Source organism: Drosophila hydei, unplaced genomic scaffold (genome assembly GCF_003285905.1).
Source record: "Drosophila hydei strain 15085-1641.00,03,60 unplaced genomic scaffold, DhydRS2 tig00000060-arrow-pilon, whole genome shotgun sequence".
NCBI lineage: Eukaryota > Metazoa > Arthropoda > Insecta > Diptera > Drosophilidae > Drosophila > Drosophila hydei.
In genome coordinates this window covers 1075655-1096939 of record NW_022045656.1, presented here as the reverse complement: position 1 = coordinate 1096939, position 21285 = coordinate 1075655, and the positions used below count along the sequence as shown (strand labels likewise).

The following is a 21285-nucleotide window of genomic DNA, read 5'->3' as shown; positions in this document are numbered from 1 at the left end:
CAACTCACAAGACATGAAACAAATTTGTAATAAATAAATCAAATAATTCATATAAATCGCAAGTTAAGCTTGTTACTTTAAGTCCTTGCAATTTTGTGCAAGTTAAAGTTAATAAATTTTATGGTTTGTTAGTTGATTGATTGTCAGTGTGGTAGCGCTTAACTCTATTATGAACATCAGAAGCGTACGTTAACAGTGACGTTTAGCTATTGACAGTTGCTTGTAGTTTACATTGTTAGCCACTGTTAACCATCAGAAGCTAGAGCGGATACAGGGTGACCGAATATTACTCTATGTAATAACACTGCAGCACGTTGCGCTTTGCGCGCGTCATTTTCACAGTGCTCGCGTTTTTGTGCTCTCAACAACGTATTTCTCTCTTGAAACTTAACAGCATCTGTTAAATGTAAAGCAGAGTGGTAATAGCAGCTGTAAACATCTTGTTATTGTGGAATTTGTCGTTGAAGCGTGCGGTCGGTTTGACGGTTGTGCGCGACTTTGAACCACATACGAAGTTTAACTGCAGAGAATCGAAATAAAATGAATTTGAAAACGAAAAATTAAGACAGTTAAATGCGCCAAACGGCAATCTTTTGTGAATGAAAACTTGCTTGTGTTGAATTTAATGAAGGAGCGCACGCGTTTTAAAAGTAACTCAATAAACTCTAAATTCTAACTACGATTTGTTGTGCAAAAAAAGTTTTTAGCTTTGCCGCTAACAACAACGCAGACGCCGACGCCGCCGTCGCAGTCGCAATCGCAGGTCGACGTCGCCGTCAAAAAAGTGCTCAAACAAGATTTCCACTTGAAATTCCTGAATTTCGTTCGCGACGCGCAGCAAACAAAAAATAAAAGAAGTAAAATATAAATCGAAAGATAAAAGCGCAATACAAATAAATACCAAAAGTTTCTGCAAGTGCACACAGCATTTTGAATGTGTTATAACGGTGTCTGTCTGCTATGTATATGTATGCTTGCATGTGTGTGTTATAATTTTTTGCAGTTTGAAAACGCTTTTGGATTAGCGGCGCTTTTATTTACATAGACTGTGCACGACTAAACGGTAAGTGTGGCCATCTTTTCGATTTGTTATACTCAATTTGTAGGTGTTAAGGTAAAGCAAATCAGTATAGAAGAAGCAGACATGATAACAACAACAACAATAACATCAATTTGTAGTAGTTTCTTGCATTAGCATTTTTATGTCGCCGTTTGGCTAGTTGACAAACAAACTCGTAGAGAGACAGAGAGAGAGAAAGAGAGAGACGCACGCACATAATACACAAAGGATTTCATGACGTTTGGGTGGGACGCTAAACTAACCCTCTGCCGCAGCCACTGCTGCGCTCTGTATATGCTGTGACGCTCTCTCGCTCTATCTTGTACTTATGCTGATTTGCTCCCTCTCTCACACTCAGCGCCGAATGCTGTGCTACTGAATTTCGCAGCTTTTGCGACGCTGTTTATGCATGTATGTGTGTAAGTGTGTGCGTTGTTTTTATTTATTTTGATGGCGTATTTCGGCATTTCGCTTTGTCAGAGAGTGTATGTACATCTGTATGCGTCTGTGTGTGTGCTTGTGTATGCGTAAGCTTGTCTGCGTTTAGTTTTCTTCTTCTACAGTAAAATGAATTCGCAATAAATATTGCCTATGTCAAATAAAAGGACGATGAGCCAGCCTTTTCCTTCTATCTCTCTCTGATCTCGGGGGACACTAATGTTTTACGACAATTTGTATGCCTACCAACACAAATACAAAACTTAATGCACACATCAATGGCAAATTAGATGTACATACTCCCAAGCAAATGTACTAATAACAATCATTGAGTATCTCTCAACCTCTGTGTTCGAGTGTGTGTGTGTGATTGTGTCATTCGTTGATTTGGCCGTTACTTCCAATACATTAAAGGCGAAGGGGCCTGCCCACTTATGCATGCCTCGTATGTCTCATTTGTTTGAATTCATTTGGTTTTGTTTTTGTTTCTGTTTCGGTTCTTGTCAACTGACAAATTTTTATTGTCTCTCCCGCACTATTCCATTTGACGCACTAATCGCTTAGTTAAAAAGTACACTCAAAATCGTAGACGCCGGCGAAAGACGGAAGCAAGTGTAAATAAACAAAACTACTTATGCACACCAATACTTATTCAAATACACACAGAGAACAATCTGGGTGCATTTGTTAGAGATGTGCATTAACATTGCTTTTAGCAGCAGTTTATACACTGTAGCTGCACTATTAACTATGAACTCTCACTCTTTGAACTAGTAAAGTGCCAGCCTGCCATATTAGCATAATTTTAGAAAGAAAATTGCAAATTCAAGATCAGGAATGTTAAGCATATCAAAAAGGTTATATTTTTCTAATTTCTATATATATGCGTCGTGGGGAACTAAAAATTATATCAAGAAAATTAAGTAAAAATTTGTATATTAAAAGAAGATAAAAGCAATTTTCTAATAATTGTAATTTTGAAGTTTAGTAACAAAATCTGACCAGAAGCAAACGGTAATTTATAAAAAAAAGATACAAATGTATATATACTACTAATTTTTTTATTCGTTTTATACACTCAAATTGTTAGCATTATCCAATTATTTTTAAACATGATCAATAGTTTTTCGCTTAATTTTTTTATTTCATTTGGTTTACCTTAATCACAATCAATTATTCATTAATTGCCCTTCTCTAATCTTCAAATATTGTCGCCTGGGCCGTTTTGCTTGTTTGCTTTTACGATTTCCGAAAAAAATAAATTTGCTGGTTCGGGATTTGATTGGTGCCTGGCCAGTTGCTGCACGTTCATGGTCTTGGGTTTCTTTCCTATCTATGCGTGTCTATTGAATTACGTCTCTATTTGGAATGTAGTGCAATCGATTGAATTGCTATGTTGTCTAATCAAAGTGAATGCAAAGAGGAAAAGCCCAACAAGCGACCCATCGATTCTTTAGCCAGTATCCCTCCGGGGTAGCCCAATTCTACTTTCCTTTCCTCATTTTGATAGTAGCTAAATAAACAATCGAAATCGCATAGCATCGCATCGCATCGCATCGCAATCGGCTCATTTGTGTTTTCAACGCGCCTTTTAATGCCGTCGTTAATTGTGAGCGCTTCGACTTTGCTTGTAATTAGTTGTGAATTGGATTTGGATCACATAAAAGTGTTGATTATACACACACATTCTCACACTCATGTATGTGGATGTTAATGTTAATGTTAATGCTAAGTCTCCAACTGGCTGACTGCCCGGCAGGGTGTGAAGTGTTTTTCTTTTGTGGAATTAAGGTTAGCCTTCTCTATATTTTTTTCTTTTTAGATGTTGTAGTTGTAGTTGGTGTAGTGAAAGTCTTGGCTCCGGCTCTCAAGGGGCACAACTTGGTTAGCAAATGAGCCCTGAGACTGGCCCCATGTGAAAGAAAAGCCTCTTAAGTACTTTTTGCTCAGCAAGTTTTTCTTCTATTACCAAGAAAATAATGTACAAAAAACAGGACGTCCCTGACATAAAATGCTGATTTTACTACTGCACAACATAAAATAAATTAAAAATGTATTATTTTTAAAATCGAAAACTATTGGTAAAAATCCACAGTAAATTAAGCAAATGTGCAAAAATACTGCATTGTATTATATAAAAATAACTATAAATAACATTTTTTTTATTATATTATATGTGACTTTTTATCTCTACTTATCGATAATTCTATTTATACTTCCATATACGACCTCAAATTCTTCTATAGGTCAAAACGTTTTCCAAATAATATTGTAATAGTTGCTTTATTATCTAGGGAAACGCCATAAATTCAAGATAAACCACTTTTGTAACTTTGGTAAACCTGAAAACGTGAAGAAAAATTGAGTTTTTGAAAAACGACAAAAACCTAAGAGAGTTTAAAAAGTCTTTAATATAATATTATGCAAAGCTCTTGAGCTGTTTAGAAATGCAAATTATCAATTAAGAATTTTTTACAATTATTTATGTGGTAAAATTATATGTATTTTATTTAAATATATATATTATGTGCCTAATATTAAGTTAATTATTATTGTTTGGTTTTGCTAGCATTTACTGAGTACGATATTGGTGTATGGAGTAACTTCGCTTTAGAGATTTCAATATTAAAGCTCTGAGTCACCTTCACGAGATATTCTACCTGCCGTTGATCCTAAAGGTTGAAGCACATGACTCGAAGACTTCAACTTCGAAGACAATCATCAAGTTATCTACAATTCAATCATTTCCGTCTCGTTTCATTTTGTTTACTTTTTTATGGCCAACACAATTACAAATTGCTAAATTTTTTGTTTAAGCTTTTGCAAGTCATGAGAGGAGACGAGAAAGAGAGAAAGAGAGATAGGCAGAGGCTTTCTATGAAGACCCAACGACTAACTCTAGTGCAGCAGCTAAACATCAAAGTCATTTCATGTCTTCATAAATTGTTGCGCTACTTAAACTGCGACGCTGCGGCGGCAGCGACAGCGACTCGGGCCTTTCTTTCTTATCCCTCACTTTTTGACTAAGTGAAATGACCTGCCATTTTGTAGGGAAGAGGAAGAGCGAGGGAGAGAGCGAGCAAAAAAAGAAACGAAATGCCTGAGCCGTGGGGAAGGTTAATGCCTTATCGACATGCCGCAATCTATGTATTTAATTGACTCAACTGCAATTATAGTGTACACAACATATATATATATATATATTATATATATTTTATGTATATGTATGTATACGGCTGTGGTTGGCTGTGAAGTGTCTTCTTCCTTGTGCTGCAGATAAAAGTCGCGTCGTAAATACTAAAAACTCGCCTATAATGATTTCGCATAAATCGTGACTACTCGCCAAAATGAAAGGCGAGAATTTATACTAACAGCAAGTTACATTGTTGTTGCTGCTGTTGCTGTTGCTCTTGTTGTTGTTGCAACGTCTCGTGGTGTCGGTGTCAGAGGCTAGTCCCAAGACTCCCGTCGAATCCATCGCTTTGGTCAGTCTCAGCACCAGCCAAAGTTAAAGCCAAAAACCCCGAGAATTGGAGAGAGAGAGAAGATAAGAGAGGAGTAGAGTAGAGTAGAGTAGAGTAGTATAGTGTAGAGTAGCAAAGCAAACCTGTAGCCACAATTCGCCATCGCAAACTAGAGATGGACGCGTGACGCACTAAACTGTCCGCATGAAAATCTCATTGCAAAATAATTGATATTTATGTTTCCAAATTTATTGCGTGCGCCTTAGCTAAATTGTTATTTATAACTCAGGTTCATATGAACCATTATCTGTGTACGTAGTTGTCAGCATCTAGAAAAGCTTAAATCTTTATGATTAATTATTACTTTGGAATAATATAATATAAGTAATGGCTGAACTATTGTGCATCCAAATACTTAAGCTCTATTATGATTAGCACTATTATTATTATTATTTTAAATATTATCAATTAATATTGGTAATATTATGTTTTGACTCGATCAAAATCTTAAGCTTTCAAAAACTTTTACTGCTTGTATATAGAATATATATATATATTAAAATTATATATATATACATTATATATATATATATATATATATATATATATATATATATAATTTTTATTGAATATAAACATAATACATATATTTCCAAACAATTTCATGCTTCGGTTCTTTAGCGTGCGATCACGATCTTGATCACTCGCCCATCTCCAATTAGTGCAACTGTTGCAGGCAACAGCAATACATATATATGGAGAAAAAAATATATTTAGTGTTGTTTCGACGCTTTGTTGGGCAAGGGACTTTCTTGTTGTTTTTGTTGTTGTTCGGAACTGACATCGTCGTGGCCATTGCCAAATCGTTAGCACTTGGCACGGCCGCAGACTCGAGACTTGAGGCTCGCGACTCGCGTCTCAAGACTGAGCTTCGGTGCCAGTCGTCGTTAAAGCTGTGGCTGTCGTAGTCCCATCATTTTGCTCATCCCCATCATCATCATCATCATCATCATCATCATCATTATTATCAGCATGGCCTGTTGAAAATCTCTCAAGACAGTTGCCAACAATGGGCAAAGCTCCCTCCGTCTCCTGCCTTCAGTTTTGGCTATGGGTCTTCAAGTGTGTAATGAAATAAAAATATGTATTTAAACTTTATTTGATTGTCGTTGATTTGGGCGACGGCGACGACAACAACGACGATAATGTCACGCTCTTCCGCACCCGCGCCCACTCGCTAAATCTCTCTTTCTTATTCCACTTCTATGCATCATTATACCCTGTTGCTCATGGGTAAAAAGCAGTATGTTGTATTTCGTATAGAGTATGCATGCTCATATATACTCTTAGATATAAATATTTTGTGGCCGTATTATGTATCGATATTTATTGATAGTTTTTTCTCAAATATAGTGGACTTCCTGATCTATTATAAAGACAGTACTGATCTTCGCTACAGCATGCTTCTGAACTATATTTATACAAGTATTACTGCTTTAGCACTGATTACAGGGTATCTGCTCATGTAGAAGTTTCTCCTTTGAGGCACTTCGGCTTGTTTTCTCAAGCTTTTCTAGCCTAATGAAAAAATGTAATAAACCAATTTACGTTTCGTTTTTATTATCTTCTGCTTCTTGTACATATTTATACTTCCTCCACCATTTGCATTCTTCTGGGGTTCAACCCACCCCGGCGAACCTGCTCTATAAATTTGGTAGCTAACCAAGCATTGCAGAGCACCATTGAGGCGCTGCCCATCATTAGGCTGACAAAAAGTTCCTCAACTCATTTGTACGTTAAAATCTTCCCATAATTAACGCCGACGTCGGACGATTGGACGCTTGGACGTGTGGTGAATGCTGTGTGCCTCTGAGTTAATGTTGGATGGATCTATAGAATGTGCCGGATGGACGGATGGACGAATGGACAGATGAATGGATGAATGGTTGGTTCGCTGCTGACTGCGGGAGGGGCTGGGAGAATACGTAAATTTCTATGCCCCGCTGCACACAAATGACACAAACTCTGACTGGCAGTTGCAGAGACGTTGCCCAGACAAAGTGTCCACCGATTGCAATTGCCTAAAGCCGAAGGGGTAGGGGTAGAGGGCGAGCTGAATACCCTATTGTTATTGTTGTCATTTGTTGTGTTTGTGTGTAGGTGAACGTCCATTCGTCTGAGCTTAGGGCATTGGCGGAATTATTAAAATGTAGTCTGAGAGACATGCCCAATTCCCAATCCTCACTCTACCCAGTTTCAGATTCAGTTTCAAGTCTCGGACTCAGGCTCTCTGGTTTTGATATATTGCAGGCATCCGGTAGACGTGATGCTGCAATAAAACGCCCGACTATTTTCTCAGCCGATATTGTTGTTGTTGTTGTTTTTGGTTGTTGCTGCTGTCATTGTTGTTGTTGTCACATTGTCGCCATTCGAGCTGCTCTTGTTGTTGTTGTTGTCTCCAGCTGTCTCATCATTGCCTACACAGAAAAAGTCCAATCACAATAAAAGCAAATGATAAAATAATGCAGCTGGAATACTCTAACATGTGCATACTTTATTCAATTTGTAAAAAACATATATATTTACTGACACTATAAAAGAAATAAGTTTATTAGACGATTGCAATTGTCCTAAATAATTTTACTTTAAGCGTAATTGAATTTATACAATATGATTTCAATATATATATTTAGCTACATATTAACCCAAAGAATTTTGAATATATACCAATCGCTTTTTAACGATTTCAGTATTTCATATTCCTAAAGATTTCTTGTCTTTGTGATGTAATTGAACTGATTCGTGTAGAGTATTGAATAGCCGCAACTAGCTGAATAAATTACTTAATGAAAGAAGGGCTTTGTAGCCAAATATTTGAGGCTGAAAGCAGTTAGCCTCACAGAAAAAATGAGACACAACAAAATGGAAGAAGAAGAACAACAACAACGGCAAATAAGATGAAAAACGACGTCACTCGGCTTGAGCTGAAGGCCCCAAACGAAAGCGTGGAAAGTCCGATAAGATTTTCGAGAACTTGTGCCCAATTTTCGAATTTTCGAATATGTCGCGGCGTTTTAATTAAATATTTTCAATTTTACGGGCTTGTTTGATTTGCATTTTAATACACTGGCCTACAAAATGTTTCTATTTATTTTTTAATGCGAGAGGAGAGCAGAGAGAAGACGGGGGCAGTAGGAGTTGGACGAAGCCAGAGCAGAGACACCGTGGGACACTCGACACCTGGTGGTCGATGCTGAGGCTTTGCATTTGCATTTCTATGGAAGATTTTGTATTTGTGTCGGTTCATTAGTTAGGATTACAGCACAATTATGTCGCATTTTGGTGCCGCTAATAGTTGTTTATTTACACAATTAAAAATTGAACGCGCACATAAATTGTTAGCCGAATGCTGCTTTCAATGAACTATAATTCAATGGCTCACACATTGTTGGACATCTTTCCTTCAGCCAGCAGTGAAAGTTCTTGTGGCTTAACAGCGGAAAGTTGCTTAGAACTCCATGAATGCCAGCAGCCAAGATCAGAGATCTGTATCATGTGAGCTTACGATTAAATATCCAACATAACTGTCATGTTTTACTCTGTTCTGCTTTTGTCGAATATTGTAAATATTTGGTAAAATAGATTTTCATTTTATTTTATGTCGTGTTGGTAACAAGTGTTGTTCTGCTTTTTATTACCTTTGATTATTTTTATTGCATTTTTCTTAAATTATTCATGTTTTGGAGCATAAGTTTAACACCTACCTAGAAAATGTTTAGCCAGATGATTTGAGGTTTACGGGAAGCTTTCACTAATGCTTTCTTAGCAATCCACGTAGCCAGTTTTCAGTTTAACTGCTCAATTTTTATATTTTTTATATTTTTATTCAAAATTGGGAATTCAGGTAATAATAGCTTTTTGAAACTGTATATAATAGGCAGCAGGGGGCTTTGCAAACCTCATAAAATATATATTATTGATCAGCAGGACGAGTTGAGTCTATCCGTCTAGAGACTTGATATTTCAAATTTATACTCGTGTATACCACACACAGCACGAACTTATCATCATTTTTCCAGAACTCAACCCATTTCCTTTTATCGCGAAAAATCGATAATTCGGCTTCGTTTTTTAAGCGTAGCTTGAATATCACAAACGATGAAAACATCCAATTCATTGCGGGGGTTCCTGTAATGAATAGACAGATTTGGTATCTTTTGAACTTTTAATACCTCCCCCATTACTCCAAAATTTGCGGATAACGTATTTCAGATAATAAGAAATCCATCTAGAACGTTATTCAACACTTAAGTTCCCATAGTAAATCCCTGCTGCTACGTAAACAGTAGTCAGAGCGCGTGCTTCTGCGTGCGTGTGTATGTGTGTATGTGAGTGTGCATGTGCTCTTTGTAATGTATGTAAAGGCATAGAATGATGTGAATATCACCTACTCACAAGTGCCAGGGTATATGCTAGTCGAGTAGTCCCGACTAGAGCATGCTTACTAGTTTCTTTGGGGTTTTCTTTTTTCCTTCTCTTTCTTTACGTAAGTCATTTATTAATTTATGTTTCGCAAAAACGAGCAGATTTTTTAAATTACTTCTAATGATCCAAAATAGTCTCTGAATGTGCTTTGTGTATTACTTTCTCCACTTTAGCTTTATATAATTTATGTAATTCCCTCGTTAGACCAATTCATTCTTCACATGGTCTCATGTTCTGCTATTCGCCGCCTAGTCACATATATATTTTTATTCATTAAAATTGACATAGTTGCAAAGCTCCAATATGTTATGGAACCCCCTTTCATAATCCTTCGCAATTTGGCATTTATCCAACTGCATTATTCACAGCACCGTGGATATTTCCCACAGAGTTCTATAAACTTCTTTCCAATAAATACATATATGTTTCATATAGACTTCTATTTGCCCTGATGGGCATGTCTAATCATAGCTGCAAGCTTATAAAAAAAAACTTTTTTTCCCAGGCAAATTTCGACACAATTCGAATACTCGAAATAGAAAAATAAATAAATACTCCGGAAACTACGTGAGCAATGTGTAGTTCGCCGTGGGTATCATTTATATGCACTTTATCGAATATTTCCCCGCCTAAAATCAATAATAATAATTTATGTATGTGTGCACGGCTTGCTTGTGAGTATGGTGTGTGTGTGGGAGTGTGTGTGTGAACGCGTTAGTAGAACAAACAATGAAAGCTTGCTGCTTATCTTTAACACGGTCTTTTGGGGTCTTTGATAAGGGGGAAAACTAAACTATGAAAAACCGCAGCTACTTGAACCAATCAAACTTAAAACAAGACTAGCTTTAATAGAAATTGTGCGACTGGTGGATACCCTGTGTTATGAATCACATATGATAAATTTGATTAAATTTAAGCACATTCCTGAAATAACATAGGAAGAGGCAGAAACAGTAAGCATTGATAGTAATCGATATACCTATCAAACTATGCAAAATAACTTTAAAATATATACATATAGTATAAAGACTAAATACTGACTAGGTTTTATTATAAATTAATATTAAAAATTAATATAAATTAAATAACAAATTAATATTATTTAATTGTTAATTCTAATACGATGCTAAAATAGAAAAGATTATATAAAATATAAATGAGATCTCTAGAAAATTGGTTTTATTTTTAAGGCAGCTATGGAAATATTTGTCGATTTTAGCTTCGAATAGTCATGAAATCTCATATAGTCAATTTCTGCGTCACACGCTTTCGCAGCTTGATCATTCCCTATTTCATCCACTTAAGTGTGTCCACAGTATAACGATACTGGAGGTGCACATCAACAGTTGAAGTTAAAGGGCGCATTGCCCTCCAACACCGGATCTCAGTGTCACGCGGTGGTTGTTTATATATATTTGGGTCTAGGGTTCTATGTTTCAATCCAAAGCCCGTTGCTCGCTGCCCGCTGCCCGCTGCCCAATGCCCTGCTCGGTGCAATAAAAGCCAAAAGCAAATAGGTGGAGGCACAACCTAGATATTTATACAGACATACACACACATGTGAGTGAGTGTGCGTATGTGGCCCTTGGTGAATGAATGACCCTGCTGATGTTTCCGGTTCACTTTGCAATAGTTATTAAAAATGTCGGATGCGCCACGCCAAAATATCCACGCGTAAATGCAACGTTAAATCGTGTCTCATTAGACTTTGTCTCGACGGCGCAATTGTCACTCAATCAGAGTTGCCCAGCATTAGGGGCGTAGGGTTGGCGAAAGTACTTCCATGGGGTTCCTTTTCCGTGTTCCGTTTTTGAATTCCTAACTGAAAATTGCAAGTGAAGTGTCGTTTAAATTAAATTACAGCCGCCACGGTACGCCCGAATGGATTCAGCACAATTATTGCGGCCTCACGCACTGCAGCCACTCCCCCTCTCTCTCTCTCTGTCCTGCCTCCTTTCTCATTGCCCAGCCTCCGTTCCACCACCAACCTGGACTTAAGCAGACATATATGTATGAGAGCTGGATCACATGCAACAACCCCAGACGTGTTACGGGGCAAATACAATCTGTTTGCTGCCTGTCAGAAGACAAACATTGTCAGGGGAAAGGGCATAAGGAATTTATCAGGGCTTGGCAGGCAAGGGAAGGGACGGGGACAGGGATAAGGTCTATGGTAGGGTTTGATGAGCGGGTGAGGAAACTCATAAAAATCCACAACGATTTGTTGTCGCTACGGTGTTCTCTAAGAGAGGGGGAAACAGTTATGTGGTGGGCTAACTGGAATAGTCTTTTCGGTTTCCTTTCATACCCTAAACTTTCAATTGCTGCGAAAGGTATGCTGGACTGATGCGGGTGCTGCAGAGAACTTAAGCAGTGAAACTACAAACACAAAACAATTTGGTAATCAAGCCTGGCCAAATATATTTGCTTCCAGTGTGATATTTATTTATATATAAGACAATATAAATAAAAAGAGTAGGTAAACATGTCTCAAATCTCTCTATGCAATACATAATATTGAATAGGGAATGACCAACAGGCAACTTGAATGATCCACTTTGTGATCATATTCCACAACTGTTTGTTTCGGACAATGATGGCTTCCTCCAAGACTTTCACTGTGATTTGCAATGCTCTGATGCTGCAGTACTCAGGAAGACAGAAATAGCTAAAATCAGAATTCCTGAAGCAGTCGATACAGAAGAAAGCCTTGAGTTAAATTATCTTTAATCGAGTTATCTTTGGCTGACTTTTTAATGCTGAAATAGAGATGAGTTTAATTTTTTTCGTTCTTTAATCGTGATGAGAAATTGGAAAACCTTCTGGTTTTCTATCTATCTTTTTAGAAAACTTTATTCTATAAATCTATCCTTTGTTCGCGTAGTCCTTAATTTCAATTCGATGTTGTCACTTGGTATCTTACAGCATATCAGCTTTGATCGCATATGTATGTGTTCCGTATCGGACAAGGTTATTGCAGCGGCAACACCTTAATGCAGCCCTTCGATGCCACCGTCCACACTTGCTCAACTTTACCTCTTGTGCCCGTGCCCTGGGCATTTTTAATGCTTTTAATTTTTGTTGCGCTGTCGAAGCAAGCCTCAGCGTGGGGTTGAGCTAAGATGCCCACTGAAATGTGTTAGGGGTTGAAATGCGCTACATGTGTGTGTGTGTCTGTGTGCTGACTGCCTGAGAGTGAGGGTGTACTTTGAGCATTTGAATACATCAAGGCAGCCAAAAATGTGCAAAAAATGGGCGTCGCTCGGCGCGATATATCTAATGGCATTGTTTCCGAGAGTTGCTGCTGCTGCTGCTGTTTAATGCATGTTGGCAAATGTCGAAATGATGTACATGACTTGACACCCACCCGCCGCGCATTCCCCGCCCGCCTGGCTTGTGGCATATGTCAGCCCGGCCTGCTAAATATGCAGCTGTTAATGGCTCAAAATTAAAACATTAAGCACGACGCGACAGTCCCCATCAACAAGAACTTTGATTGGAAATGCGATGCGTCCATCGTTTCCCCTCCGCTAGTCCGTTGGAAAAGCGCTGAGTAATATGTAAAGTGCTTGAGCCACACAGTGCTACCTACCACCTTTACACCTCGCACTTTGTCAGAAATGTTGTGTACGACTGATTTCGGATTCGGGCGCGTCCCCAAATGCATGTATAATTACATGGTTTACCTCTTTGTGGGTTAAAAGGATTGGGTCTACGCTTTCAGCCATCGCGTTCCATTCTGCTTAGGCAATTCAAGTTCAGCTCTACAAATTACAGTTATGATTGGCGATAGGTAAGAGCGCTGACAGTACGTTAACGTCTCGAATCAGATAAAGATTGACACGTAGATACATATATTATGGTATGGAAGTTATTGAAGTAGCCAAAGCTTAGCTACCTGTAATACTTGTTTAGCTTTTACTATACTTTACCATAACTCCCTCAATGCTCGTAAGTTTATTCATTTCCTTATTTTCTATTGCTGTTTCTTCACTTTCCCGATATTGCCCTGTTTACTATTTATGAAAGTTACGAACTGCATTGTTAGCCTTTGAAGTTCTGCTTCCACCTCTAAAGACTCATTAAGCATTCCATTCTTTAGCATTGTTGCTTTTCACCCTTTACTGCCATCGAAAATCCTTTCAACTCTTTGCATTTCTTGCAGCATTTGCCATGTTCTGTAACTTCAATGGCTCGGCCTAGACGCCGTGTCAAGTTAACTCAATTCCATAATTCTTTTTTTTACAATTCCCTGGGCAAACATTTTCCAAGAAACAGCAGCAGGAGCAGCAGCCACGACCCACTCTCCATCCGCCTGCCACCGTCATTCTCCCTCAGTGGACACAATAACAACATTAACATTAAGAGTAACAACAACTAGAACAACAACAACAACAACAACATGGAACATAACACAAAGGCAAGCTACTTACATGCCGCATGCCACCGCAGATTGGAGTCACCCAAAAGCCAAAAGCCGACGACGACATCGTTGATGATGACGCTGCCCCGCCTTTGTCGCACATCTTATCTTATCGCGCAGGTGCATGCCGCACACTGAAGCAGAAGAAGGAAAAAGTAAAAATTAAACGTTGACAACCCGTCGGCTGAGCCAACTGAAGCGAATGAAGCCAATGAAGCCAGCCGCCTCAACAACTCAAAAGTCTGCGTTTGCGCAGCGACATGGCTGGCAAGTTGATTGCGAGTCAGTTCAAGAATTTATGACACTGACACATAACCTGGCCCATAACGAACCTGGGACTCTCTGGGCTTACAACACCTTGCCCGGCGATTGTTGCTGTTGTTGTTGCTGCTGGTGGTGGTTGGGGGCGTATGCAAATCACTTGAATTGAAAATGAAAACGAGGCAAGCTCGCATAATCAATCGGCTGCCCCACAACAAACATCAAAGCGCGCCCAATCAATGAGCCATATGCATTTCTCTACTCTGTTGACCCCTGGATGAGTTTTTGTCTGTTCGCTTGCTTTTTAAATGAGTCCAACACATGTTGGCCCATCGACCCCTGTGGGAAATGGCTTTCAGCAAGTCAAAAGTAGAATATATATAAATATATAAATATATATATATATATATATATATATATATATATATATATATATATATATATATATATATATATATATATGTATATGTATATACAACAGATTTCGACATCAGTTGAAATGTGCTTTTGATTTCTACGACCCCAGTCAGTCCGTCAGTCGGGCTGTCGGTTAACTAATTAAATGGCTTATAATTTCATGATTTACACTTGGATCTAAACATGCTCATAAAGCAATGGCTGCTCTTCTTAGGTCTAAACACATTGTGCATACGACGTGTGGGCCAAGCGATACTGATGAATTTTCGATTTTTTGTATGAACAAAATTTTTAATTTTTAAGATGAGTGCGTGATGCGATTGATGACCGAAATTATGTCTGCAAGTGTGAAGGAAATGCAGTTTTGAAATCTAAGAGAATTTTGGTTTACTGTAATAAAACTGAGCTGAAAATACTTGAAAAGAAAAAGTGAATAATAAATTCTAAACTAAAAGTAATGGAAATGACAAGAGAAAACGCGGATAAGGAAATTCTTTTGCTTGTTAGAGTTTCTTATTTAATCCACTATATGCGAGTTTATATATATATATAGAGCTCTAGTGACACTGAGAGGCAACACGAGGCAAATCATCAAGCAATAAAAATTAAAAGCCTAATATTTACTTTCCATTATTAGTTGGGCTTCACCTCAACACTATAAGTATATTGATTCGAACACCTCTAAAATCTTCTACTGTTGTACTTCATGATAGTAAAAAATGATATAATTTCTAAGAAACTATTGATTCTATTTTTGTAAGATAAATTAAAAGTAATAAATCGACTGAATATCTTAGGAAACTTGTATTTATGAACAGTTTATTGAGTTTCATTAGGAAGTCGCAGAAAGGTCGAAGAGAAGAGCTTTGTATTCGTAACGAATATATCCAATTTTTTGGTATTATTTAAAATTAAATTAAAAAAGAGTTTATTTTAAATTAAAGCATTTAAATGAATGAATAGATTTTGAATTAAATCTTTTTAATTAATTTAATTTAAAGTTCAAATCGTGTCTACTAGCCCATCTTCAATAAGTTTAAAAGTCGCCTTTGTGCGGACTGGCCACAAATTTGTATAATTAAGCGCAGCACAGCCAAAAGGAAGTTTATTATATAACTTTTCCTTCCTTCCTTGTTTCCTTTATTGCTGCTTGTTGTTGCAGCGCGTGCTCTAAACTTTTGTGCCATCAGCTTCGTGATTAACGTGGCATGATTAATTTGTCACGTGCTCATCGCTAAGCCCTGAGCTTCTTGATTGTGCAAAGGCACAAAAACAAAACAGAAAAAAGCAGCAATGGACGCAGGGAGTGGGGGACGAACGCGCACATTTGATTTTTATGCTATCCTCTGCACAAAATATAATTCAATCAACGCCAAGTGCCACGCCCCCAGTGCCCAGCGCCCAGCACCCAGCACCCAGCACCCAGCAAGCAAAGTAGCAAGCGAAAGGCGCATAGTACAAAATGTATTTCAATTTTTTTCCTTCATTTATTTAGTTTTTTTCTTCTCAGTTATTTTTGACTTTGCATGCGGCACGTCAACGTTCAGCGCATCGGTGCTGAAGTGCGAGTACGAGTCGTACTGAATTGTGGAGTATATATCAGATGTATACATATATATTCATATATATGCATCTATATATATATGTGAGAAATATGGCATATGAGCTGCCGCTGCACAGGGCCTAGCCAGATGGATGGATGGTTTTCTTCCTCAGGTCTGGGCCTTTGCCATTGCCTTTGCTTTGCTTTTGGCTTTAGCTCCGTTCTGTTCTCTGCTGTTCTGGGCTGTCAGCTCACGGCGCGCGCAGCAGCATAAATCAACTTATTTCATTGGAATTTATGTTTTGTTGTGGCGTCGCCCTGTGCTGACGCCACAGCCACTTGCCCCCAAACATGTGCCTCGCCCCGTTGCCGCTTTTTCTCTCTTCAGATGCTCCCAGCCCGACACTTTCGCCCAGAGCAATGAAGTAGTTTTATGCTCGCTCTCTCTCATTAGAGGGTCATACAATTCGAGTACCGAATTCGCATCGCCTTAAAGGAAGCCAAGATTCGAAAATAAGTGGTATATATATATATTCAATATCAGATCTTTCTTCTGTGCTTATTTTTATATAGATATGTGTTTTAGTTGAGTTATCAAGTTATCAAGCTTAACCTTTCAAAATTGATGGCAAGAGTGGAAAAGCGCGTTTCCTAAGAAACTAAGTTTTTTTCAAATAAAAGAACTTTTATTTATACCACATTCACACTATATTCATAATATATTCATACTATATTCATACTATATTCATACTATATTCATACTATATTCATACTATATTCATACTATATTTATACTATATTCATACTATATTCATACTACATATAGTATTGTTGTTTCTATAATCAAAACATCGATAAATTTTTAGAGCTTACTACACTTTCACACTCAAAGAAAAGAGTTCCGTTAAAACAGATTTTTCTTGTTAATAGGTAACAAATATGGAAATATTAAAATCACTTCTTGAGTTATGAGTGTTTCTAGGGTATCTTTATAGTCAACAACAAAGTTTATCTTAGCGTTTTTTTGCCTCGCATATTACTTCATTTTTATAGTTGTCGCTGCCGCCGCGCCTGGTTGCTGCGGTGCAATTGCTTCATTTGTGGCAAAGTCTTGGCCGACTTGCTTGTGGGCTCGGTTGGGCGGCTGGGAGAGAGGAGAGGAGCTGGAGTTTGGGGTCTGGGGTCTGGGGTTTGGGGGCTGTTTGTCATTGGCAGCCAGCCGCGTGTTAAAATGTACACTTTGCATTTAAATCATTCCGGGAAGTTGCAGCGCTGCTTCGTTATATTTATCTGCTGCCATTTTACCTGATGCAGCAGCAGAAGCCATTACCAGCTCTTTCCCAGAGAGGCGGACGAACGTACTCTAAGCAAATTGAAAACGCTAAGAAACTACCTATTTTTTCGCATATATGAGGTGCCTTACTGAAAGTGCCGCACTATGTGGCAGAAAAGGAAGTGAGCGTCTTGTCTAACTGCATTTCAGCTTAATTTAGTTTCACTTAGCCTTTTTGGCAACGCACAAGGAGAGAAACATTCAAAAATAAGTGCCTGCGGCTGTACTTAGCACCGACCTGTGGCTGTGACTCGACAAGTTTATGAAGCATCTTGAGTTTTACGGAATCTGTTAATTTTGTTAAGCGGCAAGTGATATACGAAAAGTAAGCATAGACGAGGGGAGTCTATGCAAATTCTGAAATTCTTGTGACATGGAAGTCTGCTTAAGAACCTTAGATCGGAACAATATGGTATTGAAGTATTATAATCATATGTTAAGTCTGGGTTTTGATGATATACCTAATATAGAAGCTTAAGAATTATTTGACTGTGATTCTAAATGTGTCTATGTTGAATCTAAATATATTTTATTTTGAATAAGAATTATTTGATGTATTTAAAATATTAAAATGTCTTTAAAGTATTAAGTTGACACATAAAGTGAATGATGTTCTCGAAGAAGAGAATTTCAAGAGTGCCGTAAGGAATTTCTGTATTAATAATTTCTGGAATGCAGCACGAGATCGTCTTCGGAGCGATAACTGTAATAGGACTCTTGAGCAGGCCGTGCATATAAAAAGTAATAAATATATAATAAATATAATAAATATATAAATAAAAATAAAAAACAATAAAACTAAATATATAAAGTATGTTATGCTTCAGCTATTTTTTCAACTAAATTTCACACTTTTCCTACGGATTAATGATTAATGATGCCTGATATATGATAAATGAGTTGAGCTACTGAATGCAGTTATTATTGATTTTGCCCTAATTTGCTGCTGAAATGAATTTGATCGTTTCTTGGCCACGCTTATGAAAGTTACCAAAACCAAAGAAAAGACTTAAATTCCAAAAAGAGAAACAAAAATATAAATTGAAATAAAGTAAATCTTATTTATTTGCTAGAATTCTAAGAAATATGGCTACATGTATTTTGCCCTCAAGATTTATTACAACACACATTAATATCAAAGAAACTGAACAAATATTAATAATCGTAATAGAATGAATCATTTTAATTATATTACATATACCTATATATACATATGTTTGTTTTCCAAGCACTTTCAATAATGTAGTTTCTGTGAACAAGAATCGTACGAGTTTATAAATTCAGTTCAAGCTATAAAAGTGGTGTAAAGCCCTATTTAAATTCCCTTGTTTTTGGAGTTTAGTTTATTTTTCCGGGAATGCTCATAAATAATTGCGCTAAAAACTAAATGCTGGAAAGTTGTTTTTTGTTTGGGCAACACTTGGCCAAATGGATTGTTGTTGCTCTCATAATGATGATAATTACACTGTGTGTGTGCGTGTGGATAGCTGTGTGTGTGTGTTTGTGTGTGTATGCACTGTAAATGTTAATTTCTCATGGGTATTGTGGATGCCGCCCACTACTCTAACAAACTACAGCAAATTTGGGCACACAGTTGAGTTGCCGAGCTCGCAATTTGACGCCGTTTCCATTAGTTTTGGCCAGTTAAGCCGCATTTTTGCCTCTTCTATGCCTCACACTTGTTCCTGCCCACAAATTTAGCAAATATTTGTCTTGCACTTAAGTAAATTGCAAAAAAATCTAGTCACTTGTTGCCAATTAAGTAGCAACAGCAACTAATATCCACAACAGCTAAGCAGACAGCAACAGATCAAGATCTGGAGATGTGCACGTGACACGACCGTAAATCAATAGATCTCAAACAATATCATAAAGCATTTCTCTTTCAGTCAAAAAGTGCCCATCAATTTGATCAACTCGAAACATAAAATGCCGCAAAGCTTTAGCGAAAAGCTTTATAATTATTTCCGCAACAAAGATCCATAAAACACAATAAAATAATTTCATTTAAGTGGTTAATTGGCTGTAAACTCGAATAGCGGACATAATTAATGATGTTCGCCCAAAAAGCAACTTAGTGAAATTACGTTTAGATAATTATAAAAAAAGTTAATATATGTATCTAAAAATATGTATAAATAGAGAAGTATTTGCACAGCTTTTTATTAAATGATTCTTAAATTTACAGACATTTTAATATTATAGTTCATCAGAAATAACTGTTAAGGGAGCAAATATTAATAGTATTTATAGAAGCTTTTTATTAAATGATTCTTAAATTTACAGACATTTTAATATTATAGTTCATCATAAATAACTAATAAGTGAGCAAATATTAATAGTATTTGAACTCTTAAAATCACGAGACTGATAAATTGCCATTGATAAAGTGGAATCACTAAGGTATCATAAGAACTATAATTGTTTCACGCACTAAACGTGATTTGTATGTATTATCATTTCGGGCCTTGTTGACATAAGATCGTGTCACGTGCTCGTCTCTTAACATATCAGGAGTCTGTGTCAGCCACTCAGTTCGTCAGGCCGTCAGTTAGTTACGACAACGGTCAACAGCCGCAACTCCAATTGCTGGTCGCCATCTTCAGCTGCATCGCTGTCGCAGTTGGCGTCGCTGTCAGCGTCGTTATTTCTGCAGTCGTGTCAATTAGCGCCGCTGCTGAAGTCTGTTTATTTGCATGCAGCAGCAACAGCAATTGCAGATTTTCCTTCTCATAATACACTTACTCGAGGTGTTACGGATATCTCACTATGTCCGTGACTCGTGAAAGCAGAAGAACTGTGCTCTTAATATGCATACCTAGATATTAGTTAGATACTCAACATTAGAACTTATGAATATATTTTGCAAAGAAATCTTCGAATAATTCACTTTATCTATAAGATCTCGTTAGCTTGACTTAATAAAGGTATACAAAAGAGAGAGCGAGGGATATTAATTAATTAACATATAATATATTAGACATAAAAACTTGTGCTTCAAAAATCTTAAACAAAATTAAATTGAACTTACATACTTCAGCCCACTGAGACCTTATCAAATGCAAGAGCATTCCATATTCCACACTCAGAAGTTTTCTCTTTTGTTTTTCGCCTTCAATTTTACGCCTTTGCGCCTTTGGCTTGCGTTTGGGGCACATGTGATGTGATATAAAGCAGAGATGGATCCGTTTCGGTTAGCCAAACAAAAAATCATTTTCTGAACTCTTTAATTGCGTTTGGCTACTCCCTGCTCTTGTTGTTTGTGTTGTTGTTGTCGTCGATGTTGTTATTGTTGACTGCTTGGCTTTTGCATTTAATTACTTTGTTTATGGCCAGTAGCAGCAGCAACAATAAAACTTCAATTTATGTGCATGCAGTGGGGCAGCCGGGCAGCCGGGCTGCACGAGCACTGAATGCTGTTAAATTCCAATGCACAAATTGACAGGCCACCCAAACGCAATCCATCCCCTTCAATCCCTCTGGTTCACTGTCCCACCTAACCGACCGACCGAGCGCCCGCCCGCCCGCATAGCTGCTTTTGTTATGTAAACAACGCGAAAAGTTTTTATTTTGTCGACGCTGCAACGCCTTCGCAGCCCCCAACCCTGCCGCCGAGCAAAACTCGTACAATTCGAAATCCGTATGCCAAACTCTTGGGGTAGCAAAAAACTTTTTCTTTCCGACCGGCCGCCCACTGTACGCAGTCGTACAAATAACTCAACTCGCTGAATGCTTTGCAATTTCCGCTCTTCTAAATTTGTTGAAAATTTGCGAGGCGAACGCACAAAATAAAAAAACGTTCCGCAAGAACTTCTCAGTTGATAACTTCTGACTTGACAATACCCTGGTCTAGATGGAACA

General features: G+C 37.6%; 1 protein-coding gene across 1 annotated transcript in view; it reads left to right on the top strand.

Moving 5' to 3' along the window:
* Positions 1 to 459: 459 nt before the first annotated feature.
* Positions 460 to 21285, top strand: part of LOC111599740 (protein slit) — a 63196-nt gene continuing 42370 nt past the window's right edge. Inside the window, exon 1 of the mRNA XM_023315500.2 lies at positions 460 to 1063. The gene's annotated coding sequence lies outside the window, so the exon portion shown is untranslated. The remainder of the gene's footprint in view (positions 1064 to 21285) is intronic.